General features: G+C 41.6%; 1 protein-coding gene across 5 annotated transcripts in view; it reads right to left on the bottom strand.

The window, feature by feature from the left end:
* Positions 1-20,570, bottom strand: part of LOC135524242 (inositol 1,4,5-trisphosphate receptor type 2-like) — a 170,454-nt gene that overhangs the window by 147,753 nt on the left and 2,131 nt on the right. The gene's annotated exons all lie outside the window — the stretch shown is intronic.

The raw sequence follows: 20,570 nt of genomic DNA, 5'->3' as shown, positions 1-20,570 counted from the left end.
AGACATTTTTTATTATTTGTGTGTCATGTTTTGGCTGATAAATATACTAACATTGGAATAACATAGAAATGTCAACTTTCAAATGGTACCACAAAGATGGTTGGAGGTTCAGACATCAGAGAATGTTGACTTGAATGGGAATATCTGTTCTAAATAATGTCAACCCTCCATAGGAAGCCTATTGAAATCATAGAAATATAGATAACAGAATAGACATGACCATTTAAGTTGACATTCAACGCGGTGGGTGGACTGGCAGTCATCTTTGTGGTAGTAATTAGAAGTTAGTTTAATTTCAATGGGGTACCATGCTATACTTTGAGCACCATTATTTCCTGAATGTTGTGTAATTATTAGGTCCAAAATGTCCCTTTCTGGCCACTTCTTCCATGCGCAAACATGTATGGAATTTGTTTAAATCAGAAGACATGCTGTCAAGAACTGATTGACTTCAAATGGATTTACCCACTACCAACATACAGGGAACTGCCAAAATAAAGATAACAGTTGAGTAAATGAGATGGATAAAGTATATTGAAAGCTGGAGCTTCCACACAGGTGTAGTCCTGAGGTAATTAAGCAATTAACATCCGATCATGCTTAGGGGCATGTATAAAAGTGCAGGGCAGGCCCAGTTGCTCATTATTTTGGCTACCATGGCTAGAAGAGATCTTCGTGGCATTGAAATAGGGGTAATTGTTGGACATTTGACGGCAGCATCAGTGACGAAGACTGCTCAACTTGCGGTTTCGCGACATGCCATGGCTATTTCAGCCACCAGATCTCAACCCAATTGAACACTTATGGGAGATTCAGGAATGGCGCCAAAACACCACGATGGAATTTCTCGTGGATAGATAGTGTCGCATCCCTCCAATAGAGTTCCAGGAACTTGTAGAATCTATGCCAAGTCACATTGAAGCTGTTCTGGCGGCTCGTGGTGGCCCAACACCTTAATTAGATTAGGACACTATGTTGGGGTTTCCTTTATTTTGTCAGTTACCTGGAGCATGTAAGGAAGAAATCGGCACGCATCGCATGTGATGCTCTTTATTGGATGTCATGTTGAATTCAGAGCATTGCCAGGTTTCATTATTGTGTAACTAACTATAACAGATAGTTACTGTGTTCTACAATGATAACTGGGCCAGTATACAAAAAGTGCTAGAGCATGTGTGCTGATCGAGTATCAGGTTGACCCCTATCTATGTAATCATATTAATTCAGATCTAAAATACAACAACTGATCATAGATCAGCACTAATACTCTTAAGATGCTTAGTGAGTACAGGCCCTGGTCTAGTTGAAAAGGAAACTGTCGATTGTGTAAATGCTGTGGTGGGGCACAGGCTGGTGCGGCCACAGGAAAAGCGCATGGCTTCTGTGTGCGACTGATAAGGCCTAGATGTTGATGGGTTAACATCTAACCGCCTTGTTTCCGCACCGCATGCCTGGCTTTTGTAGTCAATGTCTAAATTTGCTATGTAACCAGCCTACCAGCCTGCCACAGCAATTGTTTTCTGACAATTTACAAAAAAAACATCTTCAGAAAAATTATTTGACTGTATTTGACTGACACATTCTCCATCCACACTTAACACAACTATGTGTCCGTGTTTACTAAATTCCCACAGGTTTTGAAACCACAAGATCAACTAAACATGATTCTGTTGGCAGAGAATGTGCCGCTATTCTTCACTTCTAGCTTTTATAGGGCGGCTCACAATTGGCCCAGTGTTATCCGGGTTAGGGTAGGGTTTGTCCGGGGTAGGCCGTTACTGTAAAAAAGAATGTTCTTAACTGACTTTCCTAGTTGAATAAAAGGTTAAATAAATGGTTTTAAAATAGGACCTGGCTACATCCTGTTTAAAGACTGTGTTATTCTAAAACGTGACACATCTTATGCTAGCCTCGTCACAGATCTGTTTGTACTCTCTTGCCAACTTCTTCGGTGGTCATTGTAATGCCCAATTGACCATATACAGTGCATTTAGAAAGTATACACACGCCTTGACCTTTTCCACATTTTGTTGTTTTACAGACTGAATTGATAATAGATTAAATTGAGATTGGGTATTGTGTGGAGACCAGTGAAACAATCATGTCAATTTTGAATTGTTTTCAGAAATGTTCACAAATTAAATGCTGAAATGTCTCGAGTCAATAAGTATCCAACCACTTTGTTCTGGCAAGCCTAAATAAGTCCAGGAGTAGAAATGATCTTAACAAGTCACATAATAAGTTGCATTGACTAATGGCTGTAATAGTTTAAACATGATTTTTGAATGACTACCTAATCTCTGTACCCCACACATACAGATCCCTCAGTCGAGCAGTGAATTTCAAACAGAGTCAACCACAAAATACAGGGGAGGTTTTCCAATGCCTTGCAAAGGACACGTTGGTAGATGGGTCAAAACATATCTTTTTTAAAGCAGAGATTGAATATCCCTTTGAGCATGGTGAAGTAATTAATCACACTTTGGACAGTGATACAAGGCATCCAGTCACTACAAAGTTACAGGTGTCCTTCCTAGCTCAGTTGCTGGAGAGAAAGGAAACCTCTCACGGATTTCACCATGATACCAATGGTACTTTAAAACAGTTAGAGTTTAATGGCTATGATAGGAGAAAACAGAGGATGGATCAACATTGTAGTTAAAATTGCAAAAAATGTGGCAAATAACATTTGGGGCAAATCCAACACAACGTCACAGTACCACTTCATATTTTCAAACATGGTCGTGGCTGCATCATGTTATGGGTATGCTTGTCTTTGGCAAGGAATAGGCATTTTTTTATATAGTTAAAAATAAACAGAATAGAGCTAAAAACCTGAAAACCTGGTTCAGTCTGCTTTCGATCAGACTGAGATTAATTCCCCTTTCAGCAAGACAATAACCTAAAACACAAGGCCAAATACAGACTGGAGTTGCCTACCAAGATGACATTGAATGGACCTGAGTGGCCTAGTGGGTTTTTACTTCAAATCAGCCTGAGCATCTATGGCAAGACTTGAAAATGGCTGTCTTGCAATGATCAACAACCAACTTAACAGAGCTATATATATATATATATTTTTTTTTTTTTTTATTTTTTTTTTAAGAATAATGCAAATATCACAATCCAGGTGTGCAAAGCTCTTAAAGAAATACTTACTCAGAGAGTCTCATAGCAGTAAATCGCTGTCAAAGGTGATTGTAACATGTATTGACTCAGGGGTGTGAATACCTATGTAAATTATATATTTCTGTATTTTCATTTTCAATACATGTGCTAACATTTTTTAAAACATGTTTTCACTTTGATATTATGGGGAATTATGTGTAGATGGGTGACCAAAAAATTATACAGTATATTTTACCCGTTTTGAATTCAGGCTGTAACGCAACAAAATATGGAATAAGTCGAGTATGAATGCTTTCTGAAGGCACTGTAGTTGGCATGACAGCACAAAGAGATCTGGGACCAGGCTAATCTTATGCCAGCCTTTAACAAAAACAGAACCATCTGGCAACTTGAAGATAAGTTGTGAAAAGGAAGCCCAGTATGTGAAAGGAAGCCCAGTGTGAGGCATCCTCATACTGTGTTGACTCAAGCTTCACATCGTGGTCCAAGTTTCATCCTTGGTGTGTGTGTCAATCAATCATCTCTGGTAGTCTGCACTGCTACAGAAATCACTAGCAGATTGTTGTCTCAAATCACATTTCTCACATGAATTGTAAACAGGTGTAGACTACCAGTGAAAAGCTAACTTAAGGGTCCTTTTTCAACAATGCAGAGTTAAAAATAAAAAATAACATGGCTATATACAGGGAGTACCAGTACCAAGTCGATGTGTGTGTTTACGAGGTAAATTAACTAGCTATTTACATACAGTATAGGTAGGGATAAAGTGACTAGGCAACAGGATAGATTAGACAGTAACAGCAGCGTATGTGGTGAAGGTGTGTGTGTGTGGCGTCAGTATGCATGTGTGTGCATGTTATGTGTGTGTGTTGGAGTGTCAGTGTAATTATGTATGGATAGACTCCAGTGTGTGTGCGCATAGAGTCAGTGCAGGAGAGTTCGTGCAAAGAAGGGTCAATGCAGGTAGTCCAGGGAGCCATTCGATTAGCTATTTAGTAGTCTTGTTTATCAGTCTTGGCATGCATCGTAGAAGCTGTTCAGGGTCCTGTTGGTTCCAGACTTGGTGCACTGATGCCGCTTGCCATGCGGTAGGGTGGCTGGAGTCTCACCATTTTTGGGGCCTTCCTCTGACAAAGCCTGGTATAGAGGTCCTGGATTGCAGGGAGCTCGGCCCCAGTTATGTACCGCCCGTGCTCACCACTCTCTGTACCACCTTGCTGTTGGGTGCCTTGCAGTTGCCATACCAAGCGGTGATGCAGCCAGTCAAGATGCTCTCAATGGTGCGGCTTTAGAACTTTGAGGATCTGACGGCCCATGACAAATCTGTTCAGCCTCCTGAGGGGGAAGAGGCACTATCGTGCCCTCCAATGAAACTAATGCAGTTCCATGCCCTTGCCCTACAATTGAAAAATATTTACAAATAGCTTAGTCTTGGGTGTTTTCATTTTCCGCACGTTACTTTTAGCACACTCAGTAACTTTTGTATCACTCTTCCTTTGTGATATCCATAACCTCATTTGACTCCAGATTTGAACACATTCATAGATTTAAGCTCAGCCCGATTTAAACAGCAGTCTTGTTTTTAAAAAACATTTAAAAAAAATGTAAACTGTCCCCCCCATAAAATGTAAATCACAGTGCAGTTATCGCTAAACCTATTCTTTGCTGTGTTATAGCCTAACTAAACAATCAGGCTGTAAAAGGCCAGGGGAAGTTGTGTAATTTAAATAAAACCAGAGAAGAGGCGAACTTTAGGCTACTTTGGTAAATTTGCGAGACATGCAAGACAAGACATCAAGGGTATTACGGTATACTAAAATGGAAAAAAATGAAAATGGAAAAACAAGTTTGAAAAACGCACTATACTGAAACTATTATACTTGATTCTAAAATTACCACAAATTAAAAAAAACATGAATTATGTTCAGATGTTCATGCTACTGAATCTGGCGGGAAAATGCGGCCATGTTGCAAATAGGCCGAGCTTATGCATCATCAACAGTAGCTATCACTAGCTAACAGGGGAGGGGAAATTGCTAGGAAGGCAAAAATCACAACATAATTTCTGATGAGATTTCAGGATGATTGTGCAAATGGTCGCATTTTTCTGCCACGTGGCCAAAACTCAGAGCACCACTAGGCAAAGTATGTGCTTTGGTTGAAACTAAAACACAAGTAGGCTATGCTACAGTTAACACTCTCTGCACCAAAATGTGCTCACTGTATACACTCAGTGGCCAGTTTATTAGGTACACCACACCGTTCACGAAAATGGTTCACTCCTACAGAGTGAGTCACATGGCCGTGGCTTGCTATAGAAAGCAGGCAGACAGGCATCCAGTTCCTGTTTGATTTTACTTTAGAATGGGCAAAAAAAATTGACCTAAGTGACTGAGTATAATATTCAGTGCTAGGCGCGCCTGTTCCAGTATCTCGGAAACAGCTGGCCTCCTGTGCTTTTCACGCACGACCGTGCCTAGAGTTTACCGAGAATGGTTCGACAAGAAAAAAAAAAGAAACAAATCCAGTCAGCGGCAGTCCCGTGGCCTGAAAAACTGTCTTCTCACTTTAAGGTCTGTAACACTTTGGCCTAGAAGCTATTATACCCCTCTAGGCCAAATTCAATGTTCCATCAAATAATACCAATTATACCTTAAGGCAGGGTTTCCCAAACTTGGTTCTCAGGACTCCAAGGGTGCACTTTCTATTTCTTGCCCAAGCACAACACAGCAGATTCAAAGAATCAACTAATCATCAAGATCTGATCCTTTGAATCAGCTGTGTAGTGTTAAGGCAAAGACCAAAACATGCACCCCCTTCACGAGGACTGAGGTTTGGGAAACACTGCCTTAAGGGATTAAAAAAATCTAAATCAAAACAATCCTTAGTATGACCATCTTAAAACAATTCCACGTTAGATTAGTAGAACCTTCAACCTCGGCTTAGACTAAGGATTAAACAGTAGTGTGCAGAAAGGCATCATCGGTCCTCGTCACGGATGGGCTATTGCAGCAGATGGCCACACCGGGTTCCACTCCTATCAGCTAAAAACAAGAAGAAGCCGCTCCAGTGGGCACGCAATCACCAAATGGACAACTACATTTACATTTAAGTCATTTAGCAGACGCTCTTATCCAGAGCGACTTACAAATTGGTGAATTCACCTTCTGACATCAGTGGAACAGCCACTTTACAATAGTGCATCTAAATCATTTAAGGGGGGTGAGAAGGATTGCTTTATCCTATCCTAGGTATTCCTTGAAGAGGTGGGGTTTCAGGTGTCTCCGGAAGGTGGTGATTGACTCCGCTGTCCTGACGTCGTGAGGGAGTTTGTTCCACCATTGGGGGGCCAGAGCAGCAAACAGTTTTGACTGGGCTGAGCGGGAACTGTACTTCCTCAGTGGTAGGGAGGCGAGCAGGCCAGAGGTGGATGAACGCAGTGCCCTTGTTTGGGTGTAGGGCCTGATCAGAGCCTGGAGGTACTGCGGTGCCGTTCCCCTCACAGCTCCGTAGGCAAGCACCATGGTCTTGTAGCGGATGCGAGCTTCAACTGGAAGCCAGTGGAGAGAGCGGAGGAGCGGGGTGACGTGAGAGAACTTGGGAAGGTTGAACACCAGACGGGCTGCGGTGTTCTGGATGAGTTGTAGGGGTTTAATGGCACAGGCAGGGAGCCCAGCCAACAGCGAGTTGCAGTAATCCAGACGGGAGATGACAAGTGCCTGGATTAGGACCTGCGCCGCTTCCTGTGTGAGGCAGGGGCGTACTCTGCGGATGTTGTAGAGCATGAACCTACAGGAACGGGCCACCGCCTTGATGTTAGTTGAGAACGACAGGGTGTTGTCCAGGATCACGCCAAGGTTCTTAGCGCTCTGGGAGGAGGAAACAATGGAGTTGTCAACCGTGATGGCGAGATCATGGAACGGGCAGTCCTTCCCCGGGAGGAAGAGCAGCTCCGTCTTGCCGAGGTTCAGCTTGAGGTGGTGATCCGTCATCCACACTGATATGTCTGCCAGACATGCAGAGATGCGAACAACTGAAGAATAGAAAAACATTGCCTGGTCCAACGAAACCCGGATCATGTTGGATCATGCTGATGGCAGAGTCAGGATTTGGCGTAAGCTGCATGAGTCCATGGCCACATCCTACCTGGTGTCAACGGTACAAGCTGGTGGAGTGATGTAAGGGTGTGGGGAATGTTTTTCTGGCACACGTTAGGTCCCTTGATACCCGTTTCCATGCCCCTTCTTGTGGCAAAGGGGAGTACGACCGGGTACTAGATGTACCTCATAATATTTTTTTTTAAACTGTCCACTGAACGTATAACTCAAAGCACTGTAGTCTACTTCAAAACAAAGTACAACTCAAGAAGATCTAAATAGATATCCACATGAAACTGAGATCAAATGGTTGGTATGCAGACGATGCATGGACGTTTTCACCAACAAAATTATTACTCACGGTTGACAGTGAGAAATGTGAAGGGAGGGTGACCAAACATTTGCGCATTTTAAATCCGTCTTTATAATTTAAACCCATCACATACATATACAGTACCAGTCAAACATTTGGAAACACCTACTCATTCAAGGTTTTTTCTTTTTTTTTTACTATTTTCTACATTGTAGAATAATAGTGAAGACATCAAAACTATGAAATAACACATATGGAATCATCTGTCTGGACCACTCAAGGACTTGTTCTGAAGCCACTCCTCCGTCAGAGAACGTGCAGTCTGGTGCTAGGACAACAACCTCTCCCTCAATGTGAACAAGGCAAAGGAGCTGATTGTGGACTACAGGAAAAGCCGGGACAAACAGACCTCATTAACATCAACGGGGCTGTAGTGGAGAGGGTCGATAGTTTCTAGTTCCTTGGTGTCCACATTACCAACGAGCTATCATGGTCCAAACTAGAGGTCGACCGATTAATAGGAATGGCTGATTAATTAGGGCCGATTTCAAGTTTTCATAACAATCGGAAGTCGGTATTTTTGGGCGCCGATTTTTTGTTTGTTTTTATAAAATAAAAAAATAATGCCTTTATTTAACTAGGCACGTCAGTTAACAAACACATGCTTATTTTCAATGACTGCCTAGGAACGGTGGGTTAACTGCCTTGTTCAGGGGCAGAACGACTGATTTTCACCTTGTCAGATCCAATCTTGCAACCTTACAGTTAACTTGTCCAATGCAATAATGACCTGCCTCTCTCTCATGCACTCCACAAGGAGACTGCCTGTTACGCGAATGCAGTAAGCCAAGGTAAGTTGCTAGCTAGCATTAAACGTATCTTATAAATCAATCACTAGTTAAATACACATGGTTGATGATATTACTAGATATTATCTAGCGTGTCCTGCGTTGCATATAATCTGACTGAGCATACAAGCATCTAAGTATCTGACTGACCGGTGATAGGCAGAAGCAGGCGCGTTAGCAATTCATACAAGCAGCACTTTCCTGCATTTTTCCAGCAGCTCTTCGTTGTGCATCAAGCATTGCGCTGTTTATGATTTCAAGCCTATCAACTCCCGAGATGAGGCTGGTGTAACCGAAGTGAAATGGCTAGCTAGTTAGCGCGCGCTAATAGCGTTTCAAACGTCACTCACTCCTTGCAGTGGTTGTTTCCCTTGCTCTGCATGGGTAACGCTGCTTCAATGGTGGCTGTTGTCGTTGTGTTGCTGGTTTGAGCCCAGGGAGGAGCGAGGAGAGGGACGGAAGCTATACTGTTACACTGGCAATACTAAAGTGTCTATAAGATCCAATAGTCAAAGGTTAAGGAAAAACAAATGGTAGAGGGAAATAGTCCTATAATTCCTATAATAACTACAACCTAAAACTTCTTACCTGGGAATATTGAAGACTCATTTTAAAAGGAACCACCAGCTTTCATATGTTCTCATGTTCTGAGCAAGGAACTGAAACGTTAGCTTTCTTACATAGCACATATTGCACTTTTACTTTCTTCTCCAACACTTTGTTTTTGCATTATTTAAACCAAATTGAACATGTTTCATTATTTACTTGAGGCTAAATTAATTTTATTGATGTATTATATTAAGTTAGAATAACTATTCATTCAGTATTGTTGTAACTGTCATTATTACAAATATATATATATATATTTTTTTTTTACTTTTTTTAAAAAATGTGTCCGATTAAATCGGTATCGGCTTTCTTGCTCCTCCAATAAATCGGTATCGGCGTTGAAAAATCAGAAATCGATCGACCTCTATTCCAAACACCCCAAGACAGTCGTGAAGAGGGCACGACGACACCTTTTCCCCCTCAGGAGACTGAAAAGATTTGGCATGTGTCCCCAGATCCTCAAAAAGTTATACAGCTGCACCATCGAGAGCATCCTGACAACTTGCATCACCGCCTGGTAAGGCAACTGCTCGGCATCTGACAATAGGGCGCAACAGAGGGTAGTGCGTATGGCCCAGCACATCACTGGGGACAAGCTTCCTCAATCCAGGACCTACAGTTTACCTTAGCCAAATACATTTAAACTGATTTTCACAATCCCTGACATTTAATCCTAGTAAAAATTCCTCGTCGTCGGTCAGATAAAATAAGGTTGTGATTCTAAGAATGTGAAATGTCAGAATAATAGTCGGGTGATTTATATCAGCCTTTATTTCTTTCATCACATTCCCAGTGGGTCAGAAGTTATATATACTAATTGAGTGTTTGGTAGCATTGCCTTTAAATTGTTTAATTTGGGTCAAACGTTTTGGGTAGCCTTCCACAAGCTTCCCACAATAAGATGGGTGAATTTTGGCCCGTTCCTCCTGACAGAGCTGGTGTAACTCAGGTTTGTAGGCCTCCTTGCTGGCACACATTTTTTCAGTTCTGCCAACAAATCTTCTATAGGATTGAAGTCTGGGCTTTGTGATGGCCACTCCAATACCTTGACATTGTTGTCCTTAAGCCATTTTGCTACAACTTTGGATGTATGCTTGGGGTCATTGTCCATTTGGAAGACCCATTTGCGACCAAGCTTTAACTTCCCCGACTGATGTCTTGAGATGCTGCTTCAATATATCCACATATTTTCTTTCCTTATGATACCATCTATTTTGTGAAGTGCACCAGTCCCTCCTGCAGCAAAGCACCCCACAACATGATGCTGCCACATCTGTGCTTCACGGTTGGGATGGTGTTCTTTGGCTTGCAAGCCTCCCCCTTTTTCCTCCAAACATAACGATGGTTATTATGGCCAAACAGTTCTATTTTTGTTTCATCAGACCAGAGGACATTTCTCCAAAAATAACTATCTTTGTCCCCATGTGCAGTCGCAAACTGTAGTCTGGCTTTTTTTATGGCAATTTTGAAGCAGTGGCTTCTTCCTTGTTGAGAGGTCTTTCAGGTTATGTCGATATAGGACTCGTTTTACTGGTGATATAGATACAGCATCTTCACAAGGTCCTTTGCTGTTGTTCTGGGATTGATTTGCACTTTTGGCACCAAAGTACATTCATCTCTAGGAGACAGAACGAATCTCCATCCTGACCGGTATGACAGCTGCGTCTTCCCATGGTGTTTACACTTGCGTACTATTGTGTGTACAGATGAACGTGGTACCTTCAGGCGTTTGGAAATTGTTCCCAAGGATGAACCAGATTTGTGGAGGTCTACAAAAAAAATTCTGGGGTCTTGGTTGATTTCTTTTGATTTTCCCACAATGTCAAGCAAAGAGGCACTGAGTTTCAAGGTAGGCCTTGAAATACATCCACTGGTACACCTCCAATTGACTCAAATGATGTAAATTAGCCAACCAGAAGCTTCTAAAGCCATATCCTTTTCTGGTATTTTCCAAGCTGTTTAAAGGCACAGTCAACTTAGTGTATGTAAACTTCTGACCCACTGGAATTGTGATACAGTGAATTATAAGTGAAATAATCTGTCTGTAAACAATTGTTGGAAAAATTACTTGTGTCATGCACAAAGTAGATGTCCTAACCGACTTGCCAAAACTATAGTTTGTTAACAAGAAATTTGTGGAATGGTTGAAAAATGAGTTTTAATGACTCCAACCTAAGTGTATGTAAACTTCCGACTTCAGCTGTATATAATAGGCGGTGTCAGAGGAAAGCCCATAGAATTGTCACCCAAGTCCGACTGTTCTCTGCTACAGCACGGCAAGCGGTACCAGAGCGCCAAGTCTAGGACCAAAAGGCTCCTTAATAGCTTCTACACTAAATCCGTAAGACTGCTGAACAATTAAATCAAATGGCCACCAGACTATTACATTGACCTCCCCCCTCCATTTGTTTGGTACACTGCTGCCACTCGCTATTATCTATGCATAGTCACGTCACCCCTACCTGCATGTACAAATTACCTCAAACCTGTACTCCCGCACACTGACTCGGTACCGGTACCCCCTGTATATGGCCTCGTTATTGTTATGTTAGTGTTCATTTAGTAAATATTTTCTTAACTCTTCTTGAAATGCACTGTTGGTTAAGGGTTTGTAAGTAAGCATAATGGTAAGGTCTACACTAGTATTCAGAGCATGTGACAAATAAAGTTTGGTTTGACCATAAAGTCCTGATTGGTGGAGTGCTGCAGAGATGGTTGTCCTTTTGGAAGGTTCTCCCATCTCCACAGAGGAACTCTGACAGAATGACCATCGGGTTCTTGGTCACCTCCCTAACCAAGGCCCTTCTCCCCCGATTGCTCAGTTTGGCCGGGCGGCCAGCTCTAGGAAGAGTCTTGGTGGTTCCAAACTTCTTCCATTTAAGTGGGGGCCACTGTGTTCTTGGGGACCTTGAATGCTGCAGAAATGTCCTGGTACTCTTCCCCAGATCTGTGCCTCGACAGAATCCTGTCTGAGCTCTACGGACAATTTATTCGACCTCATGGCTTGGTTTTTGATCTGACATGTACTGGCAACTCTGGGACCTTATATAGACAGGTGTGTGCGCACCTTTCCAAATCATATCCAATCAATTGAATTTACCACAGGTGGACTCCAATCAACTTGTAATAACATCTCAAGAATGATCATTGGAAACAGGATGCACCGGTGCTCAATTTTGAGTCTCATAGCAAAGGGTCTGAATACTTATGTAAATAAGGTATGTTTATTTGTAATACATTTGCAAAAATGTCTAAAAACCTGTTTTCACTTTGACATTATGGGGTATTGTGTGTAGATTGCTGAGGAAAATGTTTTATTCAATCCATTTTAGATTAAGGCTGTAACGTAACAAAATATGGAAAAAGTCAAGGGGTCTGAATACTTTCCGAAGGCACAGTACATACTAGAGGTCGACCGATTAATCGGAAAAGCCGATTAATTAGGGCCGATTTCAAGTTTTCATAACAATCGGAAATCGGTATTTTGGGGTGCTGATTTCCAATTATTATTTTTTATTTTTCATACCTTTTATTTAACTAGGCAAGTCAGTTGAGAACACATTCTTATTTTCAATGACTGCCTAGGAAATGTGGGTTAACTGCCTTGTTCAGGGGCAGAACGACAGATTTTCACCTTGTCAGATCAGGGGTTCCAATCTTCCTACCGCACAGTTAACTAGTCCAACACTCTAACCATTGTACTCCACGAGATGCCTGCCTGTTACGCGAATTCAGTAAAAGCCAATGTAAATTGCTAGCTAGCATTAAACTTATCTTATAAAAAACAATCACTAGTTATAACTACTAATCCAGTTTAGCAGGCAATATTAACCAGGTGAAATTGTGTCATTTCTCTTGCGTTCATTGCATGCAGAGTCAGGGTATATGCAACAGTTTGGGCTGCCTGGCTTATTGCAAACTAATTTGCCAGAATTTTACGTAATTATGATATAACATTGAAGGTTGTGCCATGTAATAAGAATATTTAGACTTAGGGATGACACCCGTTAAGATAAAATACAGAACGGTTCCGTATTTCACTGAAATAAAACGTTTTGTTTTCGAAATTATAGTTTCCGGATTCGATCATATTAATGACAAAAGGCTCGTATTTCTGTGTTATGTTATAATTAAGTCTGATTTGATAGAGCAGTATGACTGAGCAGCAGCAGGCCCGTAATCATTAATTCAAACAGCCCTTTCGTGCATTTTGCCAGCAGCTCTTCGCAAGTACAGCGCTGTTTATGACTTCAAGCCTATCAGCCTAATGGCTGGTGTAACCAATGTGAAATGGCTAGCTAGTTAGCTGGGTGTGCGCTAATACTGTTTCAAACGTCACTCGCTTTTAGAGTTGGAGTAGTTATTCCCCTTGCGCTGCAAGGACCGTGGCTTTTGTGGAGCGATGGGTAACGATGCGTCGAGTGTGGCTGTTGTCGATGTGTTCCTGGTTCAAGCCCACGTAGGGGCGAGGAGGGGGACGGAAGCTATACTGTTACACTGGCAATACTATAGTGCCTATAAGAACATCCAATAGTCAAAGGAATTTGAAATACAAATGGTATAGAGAGAAATAGTCCTATAAATACTATATTAACTACAACCTAAAACCTCTTACCTTGGAATATTGAAGTCTCATGTTAAAAGGAACCACCAACTTTCATATGTTCTCATATTCTGAGCAAGGAACTTAAACGTTAGCTTTTTTACATGGCACATATTACTTTCTTCTCCAACACTTTGTTTTTGCATTATTTAAACAAAATTGAAGGCTAAATTGATTTTATTGATGTTTTATATTAAGTTAAAATAAGTGTTAATTCAGTATTGTTGTAATTGTCATTATTATAAATTTAAAAAACCTGATTAATCAGTATTGGCTTTTTTGGTCCTCCAATAAATCGGTATCGGCGGTGAAAAATCATAATCGGTCGACCTCTAGTACATACACACACAACATGGTCATGACACCCCTATAAATGAGTAGATTCGGCTATTTCAGCCACACCTATTGCTGACACGTCTATAAAATCGAGCAAGCCACCATGCAATCTCCATAGACAAACCTTGGCAGTTGAATGACCTTACTGAAGAGCTCAGTGACTCAACGTGGCACCGTCATAAAATGCCACCTTTCCAACAAGTCAGTTCGTCAAATTTTTGCCCTGCTAGAACTGCTGTTATTGTTTAGTTCAAACGTCTAGTAGCAACAACGGCTCAGCCGCGAAGTGGTAGGCCACACAAGCTCACAGAATAGGAGCGCCAAATGCTGAAGCGCGTAGTGTGTAAAAAACGTCTGTCCTCGCAACACTCACTACAGAGTAACAAACTGCCTCCGGAAGCAACATTAGCACAATAAATTGGTTTACATGGCACACAAACCTAAGATCCCCATGCGCAATGCCGAGTGTCGGCTGTAGTGGTATGAAGCTCGCCGATATTGGACTCCGAAGCACTGGAAAAGCATTATCTGAAGTGTTGAATAACTCCTCACCATCTGGCAGTCCGACGGACAAATCTGGGTTTAGCAGATAAATGTTATTTGTCACATGCACCGAATACAAAGGGTGTAGACCTTACAGTGAAATAAATAGTTATTAGTGAAATAAAGCCCTAAAAGATTAAGAAATAAAAATAACAAATAATTAAATGAGCAGCAGTAAAATAACAATAGCAAGGCTATATACAGGGGGTACGGGTACAGAGTCAATGTGAGGGGGCACCGGTTAGTTTAGGTAATATGTTCATGTAGGTAGAGTTATTAAAGTGACTACGCATGGTTAATAACTAGAGAGTAGCATAAGCTAAATGGGGGGGGGGGGCAATGCAAATAGTCTGTAAAGCCATTTGATTAGATGTTCAGGAGTCTTATGGCTTGTGGGTAGAGGCTTGGACCTAGACTTGACGCTCCGGCACCACTTGCCGTACGGTAGCAGATAGACTCCAGTCATAGAACAGTCTTTCTCCTGATGGTGCAGCTGTAAAACCTTTTGAGGATCTGAGGACCCATGCCAAATCTTTTCAGTCTCCTGAAGGGGAATAGGTTTTGTCGTGCCCTCTTCACGACTGTCTTGGTGTGCTTGGACCATGATAGATTGTTAGTGATGTGGACACCAAGGAACATGAATCTCTAAACCTGCTCACTACAGCCCCATTGATGAGAATGGAGGTGTGCTTGGTCCTCCTTTTCCTGTAGTCCACAATCATCTTTGTCTTGATCATATTGAGGGAGAGGTTGTTGTCCTGGCACCATACGTCCAGGTCTCTGACCTCCTCCCTATAGGCTGCCTCGTCGTTGTCGGTGATCAGGCCTACCACTGGTGTGTCATCAGCAAACTTAATAATGGTGTTGGAGTCATGCCTGGCCATGCAGTTATGAGTGAACAGGGAGTACAGGAGGGGACTGAGCACGCACCCCTGAGGGGCACCCGTGTTGAGGATCAGCGTGGCAGATATGTTGTTACCTACCCTCACCACCTGGGGGCAGCCCATCAGGAAGTCCAGGATCCAGTTGCAGAGGGAGGTGTTTAGTCTCAGGATCCTTTAGCTTAGTGATGAGCTTTGAGGGAGCTATGGTGTGGAATGCTGAAGTCAATGAATAGCATTCTTACATAGGTGTTCCTTTTGTCCATGTGGGAAAGGGCAGTGTGGAGTGCAATAGAGATTGCATCATCTTTGGTTCTGATGGGGCGGTATGCAAATTTGAGTGAGTCTAGGGTTTCTGGGGTAATGGTGTTGATGTGGGCCATGACCAGCCTTTCAAAGCAATTCATGGCTACAGACGTGAGTGCTACGGGTTGGTAGTCATATATGCAGGTTACCTTAGTATTCTTGAGCACAGGGAGTATGGTGGTCTCCATGAAACATGTTGGTATTACAGACTCATATTGGCAGACTGTGATATGGCCATTTATTGGAGAGACTCCTTCCCCTCCAGGAGACTGTCAAACATGATGACAACACCACCCCAATGGGTGTCGCTGGGCAGCTTCAATGTGGTGCTCTTATTCTTCTCACTTTGCTTGGCGAGGTAGATTGCTGCTATAACTTGATGACCCTTCACATACCTAACAATTTCCTTGGCTCACTTGTAGATTGTATCCATTGTTTTCAGGGACATGATGACAGTCTACATTGCAAAAATAAAACAAATACAATTCCATGGACAGATAGTCATAGTTAGATTAAACAACTCCCTTGTAAGGTATATGTTTTTAAATTAAACATGTATGGAAACAGGTGAATTAACACTCCTTAGTTAGCAGGCACAAGCAAGCTAAAAACCTAAGTGGTTACTAACAGAAATTGTTAACAAGTTTGAAATATTTTTAAACACTTTGCTGTAGGCTACTATTTACTAACAAAAAAAGTGTCATAAAATATATTCACCCCACCCAGTATTGTAATCAAAACTTACCATAAACCATGTAGTCCTTGGCTCAGACAGTGTAGTAGTGTGGAATCAATAGCATATAATTAGTGTGCCAGATCAGCTGCACGTGTGATGGAAGAATGGACTGTGCATGCAGAGGGTTGCAATTCCATTGAATTGGGGAAAGTTTAACCAAAATATGCCACAGGACCTAGAATTGCATTATGTATATCCCACAAAAAATGTTCACTCTTATAAGCTAACTTTGTTTGATGAATATAAGCAAAATTCCCCAAATTCCCTGGGCTTAACTTCCCATGGAAAAATTCAGGAAATGTATGTTAAATTAGAAGGTGGTGAAATGCAAATTTTTCCAGGTGGAATTGAGGTACAGTAATGGTAGAATAGGTGCAATGCTTAACCACCTGAAAGGGACACATCATTAGACCCAAACCTTTGCTGGCAGCAGTGCATTTACATTGTGAATTCACATGGAATTCTATGAATTTCATATTTTAACGGGAAACCGATATAAAAAAAAACATTTATGTTTAAACATGAAGAAATTATTTTTAAATTTGTCACATCCCAAATTTATCTTAGACACTTTACTGTATTACAAGGACATAGTCAAGTAGATGAATGGCTAAAGGGAAAATGCAAGACACGGTCCCTCTGGTTCAGACAAAACTAGCAGTCCTGTGCAGTGAGTCAGTCAGGTAGTTCCTCTTGCTGCCATGGCTTTTGATCATTCAATCCTAACTGGCTGGCTGTTGCTGTGCATATTTCCTATTCCTCAGCTCCCATATCAAAGTCTCATCTAAATGAGAAACAATAGGATGTCAAATCATGTCCTACACAGCAAAACAGGAAGACTTGAGATAACTGAGGAGTCTTCAGTTTTGTTTAGCACATAAATGAGTAACCTCAAGTACAGAGGTCGCATTCATTAGGCACCAAATGGAAGAATAACGGACTGAAATAGGGAGGGACTGCCTGAAACGTGTCGAATAAGAAAAATTTTACATTTTACATTACAAAATGTTTTGCCACAGTGTGCCCTAATGAATAGGCCTATAACTTTGCTCAGTTGGAACAGTGGGGCTTTAACCAGTGCCATGACAGCCAGCGCATTTCAAATAACTGGGTCATATTCATTAGGAACCAAAATGGAAGACTGATGTAAACAGGGAAGGACTACTTGGACTCCAATAAGAAACACTTTCCATTGCATGACCTAATGAATGCGACCCTGGTCCTGGATCTCAGTTAAAAAAGAACCAGCAGCACATCCAGCTGACAGGATACGGACAAGGTAGGCAAATTAATGCTCCATTACACATTATAGCAAGACAAAGGACGCCAGACCGTGACAAGGCTGAGAAAATAAACAATGTGTGACCACACTGAGATTTTCTGATAGTAAGAAGCTGTAGAATGGCCAAATTACTGGTCATTGAATTTTGTTAATCAACAGATCTCTGGACACGCTTCAACTTGCTGGTGATGCACAACTCTCCTTTAACCTAATGATGTGTAACCTGCCAATATAAGACTGACATGTGCATTACGAACCAGATAACATTTAGAGCATGGATGAAGTTAACCACAGTCATTTAGGCTATGTGGCTGAAATAGTGGTCCATGAACAATGCATGCATAGTTCAGGCTACCTTATGCATCTAAATTAGCTAGTGCTACTAAACTAGAATGTGTGGACTTGTTTGGTCTGTTTGCTTGAGTATATCAGCAAGATAAGCGCAGCAGAAGAGGATTGGACTTGGGTAAAGAATCAGCCTGAGGGGAACACTGAATATTTGTAAAAGGAGGTGTGAGCTGAGGAACTTATTTGAAGTAAGAGGTTATACGTTACTATCATATGTCAATATGGATTTATAGACTTATCAAAGTCATTTGAGCTGAGGTTGCATGTGATGCATATTGTAATGGCAATGCCAGTCAACATTCATGATACCATGCCTGTCTGAAAACGTTACTAGCCGTCAAACCATTGGTGTCCTCAACTCCTCGCCTTACATAATTCTCAAATCTAATTGGAGGAGGTCTGGGGGAAGGATCTTGGATCCTCTCCTGCAATGTGCTTTGAGGGAGAGGTGAGCAGTTGGAGGGTACACTATATGGGGTGCCATTAGGGACAGACAATTGTGTTTCTGCCAAAATAGATGCACAGATGTTGCATGCATCAACTACTGGTTGCGTGCCATGTCAGACTGTGCAGGCGGGCAGCAGATTGCTATAAGATATGGGGCGCAGATGTTGCTGACACCTGCCAGATCTTACAACACCTGGATAGGTATTTTACGTATCAGCTAACCACGTTGTAGCAATTTGGTGCCCCACTGCACAGTCAACGATGTGGCACGCAACCATTGGTTGATGCATGCAATGTCTGAGCAGGGGATGCGACCATGATGTGGTAAGCTGACAGTATTCCTGGATAGGTATTTTATGTAAAATCTGGAATGCATCGACATCATCTAAACACGAGAACAACCTAAATCACTTGATTAGGGCCATGATTTTAGTGCAGAAGCCAGCATTTCCAGCACTATCCACTAGTGTTGCTGCTGGTAGAAAATCCTAGGAAATGTTCTGTAATTGACACAAGCTGTCTCCAATCAATCAATTACTGTCTGGTTGTGCCTGTATTTGCATTGCTCTGCAAATCTTAAAATTGCACAAAACCTATTACTTGGCAGGGAATACTATTTGTAGATCAGTGATTCTGCACCTCACTTTGCTCAAGCTGATCCTCTCCAACGGACTTGTTGAAGTTGTAGCAAAAAATGTGTCAAATAGACCTGGCTACGTCAGACTGCATTAGTTAATGAATCAGATTCATTACTGACTTTCGTTCAAAACAGCAGAGCTCTCTACTACGCACTTTGCATTGTCATTTTATGGCCCTGACATTTGCATTGAGATGGGCCTTGACAAGTTATCTGACTGCATCAACTTTTCAGTAACACAATGTCAGTCATGATTCATATTGTTGGCACAGGTCCATTTGTGGCCTTTATAGGCTTCATCCACCCAGGTAACAAGCCAGTCTGTCCCAATCTAAAAACACTGGCACCATTTCCATTCCTTCCTGCTTGGCATTGCTAATCTAGCATAGTATGATTGGTGAAAGCAATTAGATTTGACTTATCCACTCATTTTACACATCCGTGATTATCACAAGGAAACAAGGAGGCATTTTGAAGCTACTGGAATGAGGTTGTTGTGTCTCATGAACACAATGGGGTTCCGAGTTACCAACATGATCATAGACATCAAGAGGGGAGTTTAGGAGTGATCCCCTGCTCACGTTAGCCAGGAAACCCCACGTTGGATTGCATTGGATTCAACGTTAGGCAGAAATGAGCATTTGGATAAGGAAATGTTCCTCTCATGACCACTACAAACCAGAATATTGAATCAAATTCTATTTTAAAGGCCATGTGAGGTCAAAAACGTGATTGTCCTGTGTTTTATATACATTTCCACATTGAAGTTGGAATAATACTGTGAAAATGAAAATGCCATTTTAATGTATAAGCTTTTTGAATAGACCAACTGACATTTCAGCCTGTTTTAGTGGGATGGAGCTTTGGCCTACCTGGCGACATGACCAGGTGGTAAATGAGTTAATAGTCCAACAAGAGTTTCAAACCTCTGCCAATAACAGCTAGTTTTCACTTATTACAGCTACTTTTCAATGAACAGATTTCTATCACCTGAAGCATGCATCTCGTGCATGCATTTTCATCTTGCATGCTCCAATTGATAGAAATATGAACGCACAACCAGTTCTTTGAAAAGTGAACATAATTATACATTCCTGAGGATAGATTGTCTCACAAGGACCAACCACATGGACAACAGGTCAAGTTAGTTTAAATATAATTTTATTCATCGTTCTGGCTTGTAGAGCTCATGAAATGAAACTTTCCTGATCCAAATGCTTATTTATGCCCGACGTACAATTCAATATCGGGTTTTCAGGCTCATGTCTGCATAGCCTCTTTAGAATCCGAGAGGTAAATACTTACACATCTCTAACATGTAGGCTCAGCAGTCCCATTACAAATCAGAATGTTAAACTTCATTTCAACTTTAACTGTTGTCCGCCAATTTTTCCTAATGTCAGAGGTATTCTGATACAAAATAGCCACAGGAATATTTTATCAACCCGACCTTCA

The sequence above is a fragment of the Oncorhynchus masou genome, chromosome 31 (genome assembly GCF_036934945.1).
Source record: "Oncorhynchus masou masou isolate Uvic2021 chromosome 31, UVic_Omas_1.1, whole genome shotgun sequence".
Taxonomy (NCBI): Eukaryota; Metazoa; Chordata; class Actinopteri; order Salmoniformes; family Salmonidae; genus Oncorhynchus; species Oncorhynchus masou.
This window is presented reverse-complemented; position numbering and strand designations above follow the sequence as displayed.